The sequence below is a fragment of the Ascaphus truei genome, chromosome 1 (assembly GCF_040206685.1).
Source record: "Ascaphus truei isolate aAscTru1 chromosome 1, aAscTru1.hap1, whole genome shotgun sequence".
Taxonomy (NCBI): Eukaryota; Metazoa; Chordata; class Amphibia; order Anura; family Ascaphidae; genus Ascaphus; species Ascaphus truei.
The window spans coordinates 532269855-532283632 of NC_134483.1; the positions used below are offsets into that span (position 1 = coordinate 532269855).

General features: G+C 46.6%; 1 protein-coding gene across 3 annotated transcripts in view; it reads right to left on the reverse strand.

Annotated features, from left to right (window-relative positions):
* The window catches only part of SLC4A11 (solute carrier family 4 member 11), a 253507-nt gene that overhangs the window by 203418 nt on the left and 36311 nt on the right, over positions 1-13778 (reverse strand). Inside the window, exon 1 of one of the 3 annotated variants that reach the window (XM_075572647.1) lies at positions 13516-13703. The exons of the other annotated variants lie outside the window; for them this stretch is intronic. The gene's annotated coding sequence lies outside the window, so the exon portion shown is untranslated. Of the gene's footprint in view, positions 1-13515; positions 13704-13778 lie in introns of those variants that run through there. 3 annotated transcript variants of the gene reach the window in all.

The window sequence follows — 13778 nt, forward strand, 5'->3', positions numbered from 1 at the left end:
ATACATTCATCTCCCTCCCCACCCAGCCACTGCTCTGATACATTCATCTCCCTCCTTACCCAGCCACTGCTCTGATACATTCATCTCCCCTCCCTACCCAGCCACTGCTCTGATACATTCATCTCCCTCCCTACCCAGCCACTGCTAGGATACATTCATCTCCCTCCCTACCCAGCCACTGCTCTGATACATTCATCTCCCTCCCTACCCAGCCACTGCTCTGATACATTCATCTCCCTCCCTACCCAGCCACTGCTCTGATACATTCATCTCCCTCCCTACCCAGCCACTGCTAGGATACATTCATCTCCCTCCCTACCCAGCCACTGCTCTGATACATTCATCTCCCTCCCTACCCAGCCACTGCTCTGATACATTCATCTCCCCTCCCTACCCAGCCACTGCTCTGATACATTCATCTCCCTCCCCACCCAGCCACTGCTCTGATACATTAATCTCTCTTCCCTACCCAGCCACTGCTAGGATACATTCATCTCCCTCCCTACCCAGCCACTGCTCTGATACATTCATCTCCCTCCCTACCCAGCCACTTATATGAAACAGAGCTCTTTAAAACACAAAACTAATAGGAAGAACCATAGCACCAGTAAGAGGTAGGGGGGGATTTATTTCAGAACGAATTTCAGTCCTAAAACCAACAGATAAAATGAGATTTTAAACCTCGGACAAATTATCCAATGAAATATTTTTTTCTTCTGTGTCAAATACCATGAAAATTAGAAATATTAAGTGGTTACACCCCCCCATCCTTCACCCCCCCCCCCCCCCACCTTCTGTGTTTGGTTGCTTCCTACCCTGGTCCTGTGAGCTCACAGAGGGGGGCGTGTCCGGGGATTGTGACGTGTACAATGGAACCCGTTCTGTACATTGTAGCTGCCGCGCTACTGGCCGTTCTGCTTCTGTTCGCTGCTAGGATCAGGGGCCGGGCGGAGCAAGGTGAGCAGGGTCTTAATACCCCCTCATATCCAAGGAGGGGGGAGCACGCATATTAATGGGCAGGGGGCACTCTAACACTGAAACCTATGAGAGCAGGGGCGGGCAACTGCAGTCCTCAAGAGCCACTAACAGGACAGGTTTTCCAGGATATCCCCGCTTCAGCACAGGTGGCTCAATCAGTCCCTGCTTCAGCATAGGCGGTGCAGTCTTCGACTGAGTCACCTGTGCTGAAGCAGGGTTATCCTGAAAACCTGACCTGTTGGTGGCTCTTGAGGACTGGAGTTGGCCACCCCTGACCTACACGTGGTAAGGTGTGTCCAGGGCCGCCACTAACACGGAGACTACGGGTTTTAGCAAACGTATCTCCGGGCTACGGGGTTTACCTAGTAAACCTCCGGGTGATGGCAGCTGCGGGCGGGCGAGCGGTGGCAGCGTCTCCCCTGGCATCTTCCCCCTGCAAATATTGGCAATATGGCTACCAATAGCCGCCGCGCAGCCATGCCAACGAGACGCTGCGGCAACGCGTAGCGTCCCGTTGGCATGGCAACGCGAGTTGCAGGGGGAAAGATGCCGGGAGGACGCCAGAGGCAAGTGCTTCCTTTAACCCTTGGGTGCGTCATGCATGTCCCATGGAGAAATTAGAAAAATAATACTTAATAGTTGAGATTAATAGAAGTACCGGTCATTTACTGGGGCTTGGTGACACCGCTTGTAGAATGGTGCGTATAACCGGCTTGCCGCCAGCAGCCTGCACAGCACTACAAGGTATAACCCTTTGCAGCAAAATCGGCCCGCCTGGCAAAATTGCGTTAAAGATTAGAGACAAATAAAGGTGTTATTTAAAGAGACAATCCAAGCAGACAAGGCTGTGTGTGTATTTAACATAGGACTGAAGCAGAAGGTCTCCTGAGCTGAACACCGTTCATTTCAGCACCTGGGACCCCCCTGCTTCCGGAGATACCTCCATAAGGGGGGGGGGGGGTGTCTCTAGCCGCTCGGCTTGCAAGGTTCACATAATGGAAGAGTTTAAAAGCACCCGCGTCCTGCTGGCCAATAGGAAGCCGCGACGTGTTCAGGTTCAGCTTCCTATTGGCCCGTTTGACACGGGTTTTTTTTTTTAAAACTTTGCAGAGGTACCGCCACCCCCTTTTGGAGGTCTGTATCTGGAGAAGCAGGAGGTGCCCAGAGCTGAAATCAATGGGGGTTCAGCTCCGGAAACCCCCTGCTTCAAACTTATGTTATATATATATATAAAAAAACACAACGAAAAAAACCACCACAAGTATTAATTGCTGCTTTAAAAGAGATGTGCATGGATTCTACCTTTAAATAGAAACCACGTGCATGGGACAATAAGGAGTTTGCATAATGCTCCAGCTGAGCCAAAAACACCACCCCCTCCCCCAGACCACGTGGACAAGCAGTGAGCCAAACACCACTCCCCCAGACCACGTGCACAGGCAGTGAGCCAAGTCTGGATGCAGGTGTCTTGTAAGGGGAAATGGTGCAGTGATCAGGACTCCCCCTGCATTTGCAATTCTCTCAGATACTCCCCGTGCACAGGGCCAGCTGTTTAAACACCGGTGCTAACCCCACGTGCCGGCCAATAACTCCGCCAATAAAGAAGTGACACATCTTTCCGACTCGGTCAATCCCAACAGCGACAAAGATAGGAGCGACTGCGTTTTCACAGCCTCCTTATCTAGCCATAAACTAATGCACACAGATAACGTGTTGTTATGCCATTAAATTGCTTGCTATTATACATACCGATGCGCCTCTTGGCTGCTCTCAACATAATCATTCTTTAAAAAGGTGTGCATCAGCGTGCCAAATACATACCGAGTGTGTGCATCAGTGTGCCAAATACATACCGAGTGTGTGCATCAGTGTGCCAAATACATACCGAGTGTGTGCATCAGCGTGCGCAAATACATACCGAGTGTGTGCATCAGTGTGCCAAATACTGTACATACCGAGTGTGTGCATCAGCGTGCGCAAATACATACCGAGTGTGTGCATCAGCGTGCGCAAATACATACCGAGTGTGTGCATCAGCGTGCGCAAATACATAACGAGTGTGTGCATCAGCGTGCGCAAATACATACCGAGTGTGTGCATCAGCGTGCGCAAATACATACCGAGTGTGTGCATCAGCGTGCGCAAATACATACCGAGTGTGTGCATCAGCGTGCGCAAATACATACCGAGTGTGTGCATCAGCGTGCGCAAATACATACCGAGTGTGTGCATCAGTGTGCCAAATACATACCGAGTGTGTGCATCAGTGTGCCAAATACATACAGAGTGTGTGCATCAGCGTGCGCAAATACATACCGAGTGTGTGCATCAGCGTGCGCAAATACATACCGAGTGTGTGCATCAGCGTGCGCAAATACATACCGAGTGTGTGCATCAGTGTGCCAAATACATACCGAGTGTGTGCATCAGTGTGCCAAATACATACCGAGTGTGTGCATCAGCGTGTGCAAATACATACCGAGTGTGTGCATCAGTGTGCCAAATACATACCGAGTGTGTGCATCAGTGTGCCAAATACATACCGAGTGTGTGCATCAGTGTGCCAAATACATACCGAGTGTGTGCATCAGTGTGCGCAAATAGATACAGAGTGTGTGCATCAGCGTGCCAAATACATACCGAGTGTGTGCATCAGCGTGCGCAAATACATACAGAGTGTGTGCATCAGCGTGCGCAAATACATACCGAGTGTGTGCATCAGCGTGCGCAAATACATACCGAGTGTGTGCATCAGCGTGCGCAAATACATACCGAGTGTGTGCATCAGCGTGCGCAAATACATACCGAGTGTGTGCATCAGCGTGTGCAAATACATACCGAGTGTTTGCATCAGCGTGCCAAATACATACCGAGTGTGTGCATCAGCGTGCCAAATACATACCGAGTGTGTGCATCAGTGTGCCAAATACATACCGAGTGTGTGCATCAGTGTGCTAAATACATACCGAGTGTGTGCATCAGCGTGCGCAAATACATACCGAGTGTGTGCATCAGTGTGCCAAATACATACCGAGTGTGTGCATCAGTGTGCCAAATACATACCGAGTGTGTGCATCAGCGTGTGCAAATACATACCGAGTGTGTGCATCAGTGTGCCAAATACATACCGAGTGTGTGCATCAGCGTGCGCAAATACATACCGAGTGTGTGCATCAGCGTGCGCAAATACATACCGAGTGTGTGCATCAGCGTGCGCAAATACATACCGAGTGTGTGCATCAGCGTGCGCAAATACATACCGAGTGTGTGCATCAGCGTGCGCAAATACATACCGAGTGTGTGCATCAGCGTGCGCAAATACATACCGAGTGTGTGCATCAGCGTGCGCAAATACATACCGAGTGTGTGCATCAGCGTGCGCAAATACATACCGAGTGTGTGCATCAGCGTGCCAAATACATACCGAGTGTGTGCATCAGCGTGCGCAAATACATACCGAGTGTGTGCATCAGCGTGTGCAAATACATACCGAGTGTTTGCATCAGCGTGCCAAATACATACCGAGTGTGTGCATCAGTGTGCCAAATACATACCGAGTGTGTGCATCAGTGTGCCAAATACATACCGAGTGTGTGCATCAGCGTTCGCAAATACATACCGAGTGTTTGCATCAGCGTGCCAAATACATACCGAGTGTGTGCATCAGCGTGTGCAAATACATACCGAGTGTGTGCATCAGCGTGCGCAAATACATACCGAGTGTGTGCATCAGCGTGCGCAAATACATACCGAGTGTGTGCATCAGCGTGCGCAAATACATACCGAGTGTGTGCATCAGCGTGCGCACATGACACACTGACAATTACATGCGCATGGTCCCTTCAATAAGATGGGCAGGAATCTCACCTCCCTCAGAAAGGTAAGACGTGGCTTCCGTGGGAAGGAGGAGAGGATCCCATGTACTGTGCTCCTCCGCTTTCCTTGTAACCCTGGGCAAGTCACTCAACCTCCCTGTGCCTCGGGCACCAAACTTAGATTGTAAGCTCTATGGGGCAGGGACTCTGAGCCTGCAAAAATTCTATGTACACAGCCCTATAGAAGGGGGGAAATTATTATTATACACCTCCAAATAGAGGTCCCCATACACCCCTTGGGAAGATACCTGGGAACACCTGCACATATTTAATTCCATATCAATTATTTGCAAATCATTTATACATTTCCTCGCAATATCAGGGTTTACCAAATAACAGCACATCAGATAGGCAGCACCGCTCACCTCGTTAAATTAAAATCATTGAATTAGACTGGTGCATATAACATGGAAAAAGACAAAAAGAGGGTGATGACAGAATCGCCCAAAGATCCCTATTTACGGCACTCTGCATTGGATAATTGGACTAAATAGTCCAGAAGATATAATTATGAAACGGTAATTAGGTACAGACTGCATGTAGTAACAGCTCCCATCACTGTAGGAGGACAGGTACTAATAAAAGCCAGCTAATGGACCAAAAATAATTTAAAAAAAAATAAACTTTATTTATATATAGGACACACACACACACACACCTCTTTTTACCAAATAATACCGTGAGGATATGAAAGGGTGTTCCACTTTCCCCAATTCTATATCGAGAGGGGGGGGGGGACCCATATAAAAACACGGGAGGGGGAGACATTTAATCATCTTTCTGTCCAAACAAGCGAGAATTAATGAGTCGGCTCTTGCAGATGTAATAAGGGTAGCATGCGGCTCATTAGCCCCTGGCATACAGCGGAAAGAAGAGGGCAGAGAAGGAAGAGGCTCGGTGATGTGGGGCGCATGCCGGCCTCTGCAGCCGGGAGGATGCTTCTCGGGCAAGCGCTTGCTGACCAGCTGTCCTTCCAACGAGCAGACACATCCGCCCACGTGGAGACGAGTTCCGAGCCCCCCACACACACTTCCTGCACAGCCGAGCGAGGCACCCACAGGCCACCAGGAAAACAATGGCAGTAACACTGTGCTGTCCTAAAGGGCCAGGCAGGTCAGGCAGCGCCGTCATAGCCATATGTACAGGAACGCCGAGCCCCTGCCCGGAACAGCTTACCCTCTAATGTCCCGGTACCGGAGTCACAAAGATGTCACTGGGAACTGGCGTCTCCCACTTCGAGAGACAATGCCTGCATCTCTCAAGCCAGCTGAGGCACCAAGTCCAGAGACCCCTCTAAGAAAGGAGCGTGTGTGTGTTTTAGCTCTTCAATGGTTTGAAACACAAAAAAAAGTGTCGAACGACTAAGCAGACGACAAAATGGGGATCACTTTCCCCAATTGGGACGAGGGGAAACGTGGCATGTAGTTTGGCCATGTTTCTCCGCAGAGGGGATTTGAAAAACCAGAATAAGAATGACATTAATAAACGCGCATACATTATTTTATAAACAAAGTGTGTGTGTGTGTGTGTGTGTGTGTGTGTGTGTGTGTGTGTGTGTGTGTGTGTGTGTGTGTGTGTGTGTGTGTGTGTGTGTGTGTGTGTGTGTGTGTGTGTGTGTGTGTGAGAAAGTGTGACAGATTTGGAATATTGAGTTTTACACAGAAACGGCAAATAAAAATATCCCTTGTGAGCGCATTCACGTCTCAGGCAGGTCTGTATCCCTGCTTTTCCCCATCATCTCTTAGCATAATTCCACTGCAGCCAGGGATTCTGGGAAATGGCATGCAAATGAGCACACAACTTTACAAGCCATTCTATAAAAAACAATAGCACCCCACTGGAACAGATGCACTTTGATTTCACCAACCCAAAACAACGTTTGAGGCAGGGTTTCTTGCAGGAAGATAAACACATGTACGTTATATATCTGCCAACATCAACCAAAGCGTTTCCAACTTACAAATATTCTGGCCAACGGGAGCGGTATTTCCCACTGCACTCGGCGTCACCATTGCAGCTAATGGTACCAAGCACATCTGTATAATCCAGTATAAATACGTACAAACGGCTCCGGAAAATGAAGTTCCGGGTTTAATGGCATTTTAAAATCACTTCTGCCAGGCGCGCATTGCTGCATTTAATATAGTGAAGTGCAGGTTATAATACTAACGAGTTCCCTGCCGGAGCCAAATTTCACATGCATTAAATTAATGACCATCTTCAAAACTTTGCATTAATAATTCTGCACCAACAGGTCGGAAATGTATTTTGGATTCAATCCATAGACAAAACAATACAATTAAAACACAAAAAGAGAAGAATGCCGGTAGGAAGCATAAACAGGATTAAGGAAATCATTCAAAGTGAATAAAATACCCAGAGAAGGCTGCCCTGCACACACACACACACACACACACACACACACACACACACACACACACACACACACACACACACACACACACACACTTTATCCCCGCATACATTTATTACTGCTGTTTTTGAGCAGCATAAACCATTTCCACAACTTATACAAAACCGTGACGCACAATACGGGATACATAATCTTTATCAAGAGGCGCTATTGGACGCCGCGTAAAAAATTGGGAAATTAAAAAAAGTCAGAGACCAATAACTTTCCCCTTTTCTTGTTAATTCCTCGAAAAGCAAATTACAATTAAAACAGAATGGTTAAAAAATAAATTAACAAAAAAAAAAGATATATAAATAGTTGTGAATGTGAATCAAACGTATAAATCATCTATCACAGGTTCGACATCTATAAATCGTGAGAGAAATCAACCATAATACAGCTGAACCTCATAACTCGGTCCTTGGGGGACCACAGAATGAGACCGCGTTATAACCGGGATCGTCGCGTTAAAATTTCGCCGCGCGATAGCGGATCTCTCTCCTCTTTGCAGCTCCCAGCTCTAGTGCACACCACAGTACACTTTTTTTTTTTTTAACATTCAAATCAATGCTTTATTGACACACACACACACACACACACACACACACACACACACACACACACAGAGGTAAAACCTCGCACAGCAAAATGGAGGTTTTCAAATCGGGAGCCACACTCAGACCGCGTTATAAGCGGATTCGCGTTGAAGCGGATCGCACTATAACGGGGTTGGGCTGTAATAATAATAATAATAATAATAATAATAATAATCTGAAATCAGGGTTTTAAACAGAAACATGTTTTTTTTCTCGTCACTCCTCTCCCCGTGTATGCACCCACCTCGCTGACATACTTGCCGGACCCCAAAGATTCTCCTTATACAATATACTGTATACAGTACTCACAGCAATTATTCTGAGTACAGCCGACCATACTTGCACTTTCTTGCTGAAGTGTAAGTAACATAAGAGAACGCATGTATCCTATGGGCAGAAAGAGCAGCTCCGTGAGCCCATGCACTGACGCAGAGAACAACGGCACGGCGCAGTATTACTCGCAGAGAACAACGGCACGGAGGAGTATTACTCGCAGAGAACAACGGCACGGAGGAGTATTACTCGCAGAGAACAACGGCACGGAGGAGTATTACTCGCAGAGAACAACGGCACGGAGGAGTATTACTCGCAGAGAACAACGGCACGGAGGAGTATTACTCGCAGAGAACAACGGCACGGAGCAGTATTACTCGCAGAGAATAACGGCACGGAGCAGTATTACTCGCAGAGAATAACGGCACGGAGCAGTATTACTCGCAGAGAATAACGGCACGGAGGAGTATTACTCGCAGAGAATAACGGCACGGAGGAGTATTACTCGCAGAGAATAACGGCACGGAGCAGTATTACTCGCAGAGAACAACGGCACGGAGCAGTATTACTCGCAGAGAATAACGGCACGGAGCAGTATTACTCGCAGAGAACAACGGCACGGAGCAGTATTACTCGCAGAGAACAACGGCACGGAGGAGTATTACTCGCAGAGAACAACGGCACGGAGCAGTATTACTCGCAGAGAACAACTGCACGGAGGAGTATTACTCGCAGAGAACAACTGCACGGAGGAGTATTACTCGCAGAGAACAACGGCACGGAGGAGTATTACTCGCAGAGAACAACGGCACGGAGGAGTATTACTCGCAGAGAATAACGGCACGGAGGAGTATTACTCGCAGAGAACAACGGCACGGAGCAGTATTACTCGCAGAGAACAACGGCACGGAGGAGTATTACTCGCAGAGAATAACGGCACGGAGCAGTATTACTCGCAGAGAACAACGGCGCGGAGGAGTATTACTCGCAGAGAACAACGGCACGGAGGAGTATTACTCGCAGAGAATAACGGCACGGAGGAGTATTACTCGCAGAGAACAACGGCACGGAGGAGTATTACTCGCAGAGAATAACGGCACGGAGGAGTATTACTCGCAGAGAACAACGGCACGGAGCAGTATTACTCGCAGAGAATTACGGCACGGAGGAGTATTACTCGCAGAGAACAACGGCACGGAGGAGTATTACTCGCAGAGAACAACGGCACGGAGCAGTATTACTCGCAGAGAACAACGGCACGGAGCAGTATTACTCGCAGAGAACAACGGCACGGAGGAGTATTACTCGCAGAGAATAACGGCACGGAGGAGTATTACTCGCAGAGAACAACGGCACGGAGGAGTATTACTCGCAGAGAACAACGGCACGGAGCAGTATTACTCGCAGAGAACAACGGCACGGAGGAGTATTACTCGCAGAGAACAACTGCACGGAGGAGTATTACTCGCAGAGAACAACTGCACGGAGGAGTATTACTCGCAGAGAACAACGGCACGGAGGAGTATTACTCGCAGAGAATAACGGCACGGAGGAGTATTACTCGCAGAGAACAACTGCACGGAGGAGTATTACTCGCAGAGAACAACGGCACGGAGGAGTATTACTCGCAGAGAACAACGGCACGGAGCAGTATTACTCGCAGAGAACAACAGCACGGAGCAGTATTACTCGCAGAGAACAACGGCACGGAGGAGTATTGTCAATATTTGGCAAATGTGCACAAGTCTACATGTAACCAGGAGAACGCACGCGCCTGTAGCAGACACGTTACGGGAGTTGAGAGTAAAGCGGTTTGGTTATTTTTAATTAATAAGGTTTCATCCTGGCTGGAGAGAGACAGAGGCACCGAGACAGCGTTGGTCATTAAGCTGCGATAGTGCACGGCTGTCGCACGGAAACGCATATTCAAGTTAGTTTCCACGCAATAGTGGAAACAAAATGTAATATATATTTTTTCTGTGGTAGTGCCGATTACGGCACCATTTTATATATACTCATTCAGACAGAAGGGAGACAAACCAAAGACTATTACCAAAACAATCAGATCTGCACTAAAAGCTCAACCACAACACCTACTCCAAAAACAAAAAGAAAGAAACAACCATCCGCATAACACTAGTGGCCAAATACAGCCCGGCCATGGGGGGGGGGGGGGGGGTGCGAAGAATAACCAGATCTGCAACCTATGGGACAGGGTGAACCATTAAAAGGCATCTTCCCCAAACCTCCCATCCTGGCATTCCAGCCACCGCCAAACCTCCGACAGAAGTTAGTCACCAGAAAACTTCCTAGTGAACTCAAGGACACGGAGACCATGCAACATCACAAGCTGCAATCATGTATGCCAAGATCTCACCGTCAGTCACAAACATGGCACACTCAATGTGAAAGGATCATACTGCTGCACATCCAGGAATGTGGTATATAGGACTCAATGCAGCATATGTGACCAGGGAGGATACATCGGTGAAACCAGCCCAAAACGTCAAAGTAGAATGAACCTGCACAGACACAACAACACACCATGAAGCAACATCGTGCACAGACACACAATAACACCATGAAGAAGAAAGAGTGGGACAACTTCTCACAGCCAGATCAGTCCAAAAATGACTTAAAAATACAAATCCTGAAAAAGAATGTTTCAAATGCTATCAAAAACAGAAACCATTTCAACTCAAAAGGATCACACTTCTACACCCCCAAAAAAACAAACAAAAACCATGCTGATATGGGATTTCTTACACACCATCAAAATTGTGTGTAAGGAGTCTCTCCCGGCAGCTCTCTTAATTTTACAACTTAACCCCTTCTCCCCCCTGCACCCCTCACACTGCTGAGAGATATATGGTCCTACATGCTCTCCACATTTCTCACTATCCCTTTCCTCCATTTATTGCCCTGTGTTTATTTACTATTCCCCTCTGCAATTACTTCTCTACATGTCTGCCTTAGATTATTATCTTGGATTTTATATCTGTGTGAAACTGCTGGAATATTGTGTAAATCAGTATCGCTTGTCCCGAGGAACAGAGAGAACGCTCAAAAGCTTGTCTTATAATATCTATTGTTAGTCCAAATAAATACATGTATCGTCCAATACTGAAGTAGTCATTTATTCTGTGCTATCACTACTGGATTAACATGGCTAATTACAATAAACATGTCAAGGAGAGAGCGGGGGACCAAGATTGTGTTCCAGCTGCATCCCTTCCCCACCCCCCAAAATGACCTTTACAAGCTGGTAGAGAGAAAGTATGACACAGTCAAAAGATCAGAAAGGAAGTTATATGGGACAGCAGGTAGGAATCTAGCAGGGAGAAAGACCATGAAACAAGAGAAAATGGGTTGACCACAGGGTACAGTGGTAGTTGATGGGTAAAACATTCTTTCCAGCAGAGCTGGTAGGTACAAACCTATCAGTGTCTACCTCAAATGCGGACAAAGAATTCAAATAAGTCTGAAAGAATGAAGCAACTAAAAAATACGATACCACTGAAGCCCTCTTATCTGCACCGGTGAAGGCTGGATAAAGCTGTACTTCTCTATGGGTGGAGAGCAATTGAAATTTAAAATGATGATCTCTCTATAATGCGTTTTATTATACATTGCAGGAAGGTTGTTCTCCGAGAACAATATGCTGCTTTAACCATGAGAAGTGGACATCCCACCAACAAACCCATTCCTAAAGACCAATGTCTCCCTCATGTGTTAAAAAGCACGCAGTGAGATGAACGGTGTGGGATATAGCGAAGGCAGGAAGAGCGTTCAACACCCTATATAGTATACTCCAGGGGGTAGCCAACTCCAGTCCTCAAGGGCCACCAACAGGTCAGGTTTCAGGATATCCCTGCTTCAGCCCAGGTGGCTCAGTGCTGAAGCTGGGATATCCTGAAAACCTGACCTGTTGGTAGCCCTTGGCTACCCCCTGGAGTATACTGATATACTCTCACACACAGCATAAATTCCAGTGCTCTCTGCACCACCAATGCCGCATGCATAGACATTCTGTAAGGTTAGTCTGACCAAGTGTGACCTGTTATTAGGGAATATCCATCGCATTATGCAAATCTCAGGTAATCCACCAAACAGCCTTATCATCAATGCCAAGCTAAATCCTAATCTTTCAACTCCCACACCATCTATGCAGCTACCGACCAATTCTGCACGTGTAAAAATCACCAAGAATCTGAAGGTCTTCAACCGGGAAAAGGTCTCCTACCTAAACCCGGCAAGATACTGGGAATGAGACAAACGATCGTGTTATATAAGAGAAAGCCTAGTTCAGACGTGCCCATGATCCCTGGTGTTCAGGAGTCCGTCTCACGGACTTTTACCATTGAGTTGGGGTCCAGCCCCCCAAAATCTCACAGAATCCAGTCCGTGGAAATGGACATTGCCGATTTGGCGATTTTCAAACAAGACATTTTGTGCCGTACACAGTTATTCCCGCGCTTTACTACAAACCAGGGCAGGGACCTTTGGTGGCTTTGCATATATGCACCCTTATCTCTACATGGATTAGACTGCAAGCTCTTTGGGTCAGAGATTACGTTTCATCGTTTCCCGTTGTCAGGGACATGTAAAAAAAAAAAAAAAAACAACATACTAATCTAGAAACAAAACCCAAAAACACAAGGGAACTTGAAACCACATCCTCATGCAGATGGTAAAGCATTAAGCAGACAGCACTATGAAAGAATAAAAGTAATAAATATGAATACTAATGACCCGTGCTCTCCTCGAATCGGAAGCAGACAGGGTGAAAAATAGCCTGAAATTAGAATTTTTTGCTGCCGTCGCCATGTTCCACTTGGTTATTTGCGCGAGGAACGAGAAAATGAAATGCATGCAAATGTGTGATCAGGGAGGAAATCCTCACGCATTTAAATGTTACAAAAATCAACAATGCCTTTAAACTTATTAACCCCTGCTGCCTGCAAAGTATGACTGGCCAGTCCCCCTGCAAGTCTTAATAGCTATATCAAGTCCATGTTATATTTAATCTGGTCTGAAACTGCTACATACGCCTAGAACATATATAATCTTTATCTGTGCATGTTATAACCTTTGTTAATTTAAATGTAACCGTTATAACTCCGTGCCCAGGATGTACCTGAAAACGAGAGGTAACTCTCAATGTAATATTTCCTGGTAAAACATTTTATAAATAAAAATAAAAATATATATAATATACTGTATATAGTAAAGCAAAAATGTACTGTATGGGCAAAAACAGTATTATTCAACCCAACCAGCTTTTCCATTGTCCCACCTTATTAATCCCCTAAGCATCCACACTCCATGCCCCCCCCCTTTTTTTATTATTCTGTAATATAAAATAGTTAAGCTTACCAACCTGGTGCGAAATGCCAACAAGATGTGAATGCAGGGAGAGACAATTATAATAATAATAATAATAATTATTATTATTATTATTAAATAGCAGAGGTGGAGATTTCCTTTTTTGCTGCTTGCAACGAACTAGTAAAACTTGGTGGATGAAAAGCAATTCTCAAAATCAGGGTTCCGAAAAGGAGATTGCTGCTGGACCCGGGGTGGGACTGGAGTGTTATTGAAGGCAGTGCATGTTATAGCTGCTCTCCATTGGTGCGCTCTTAT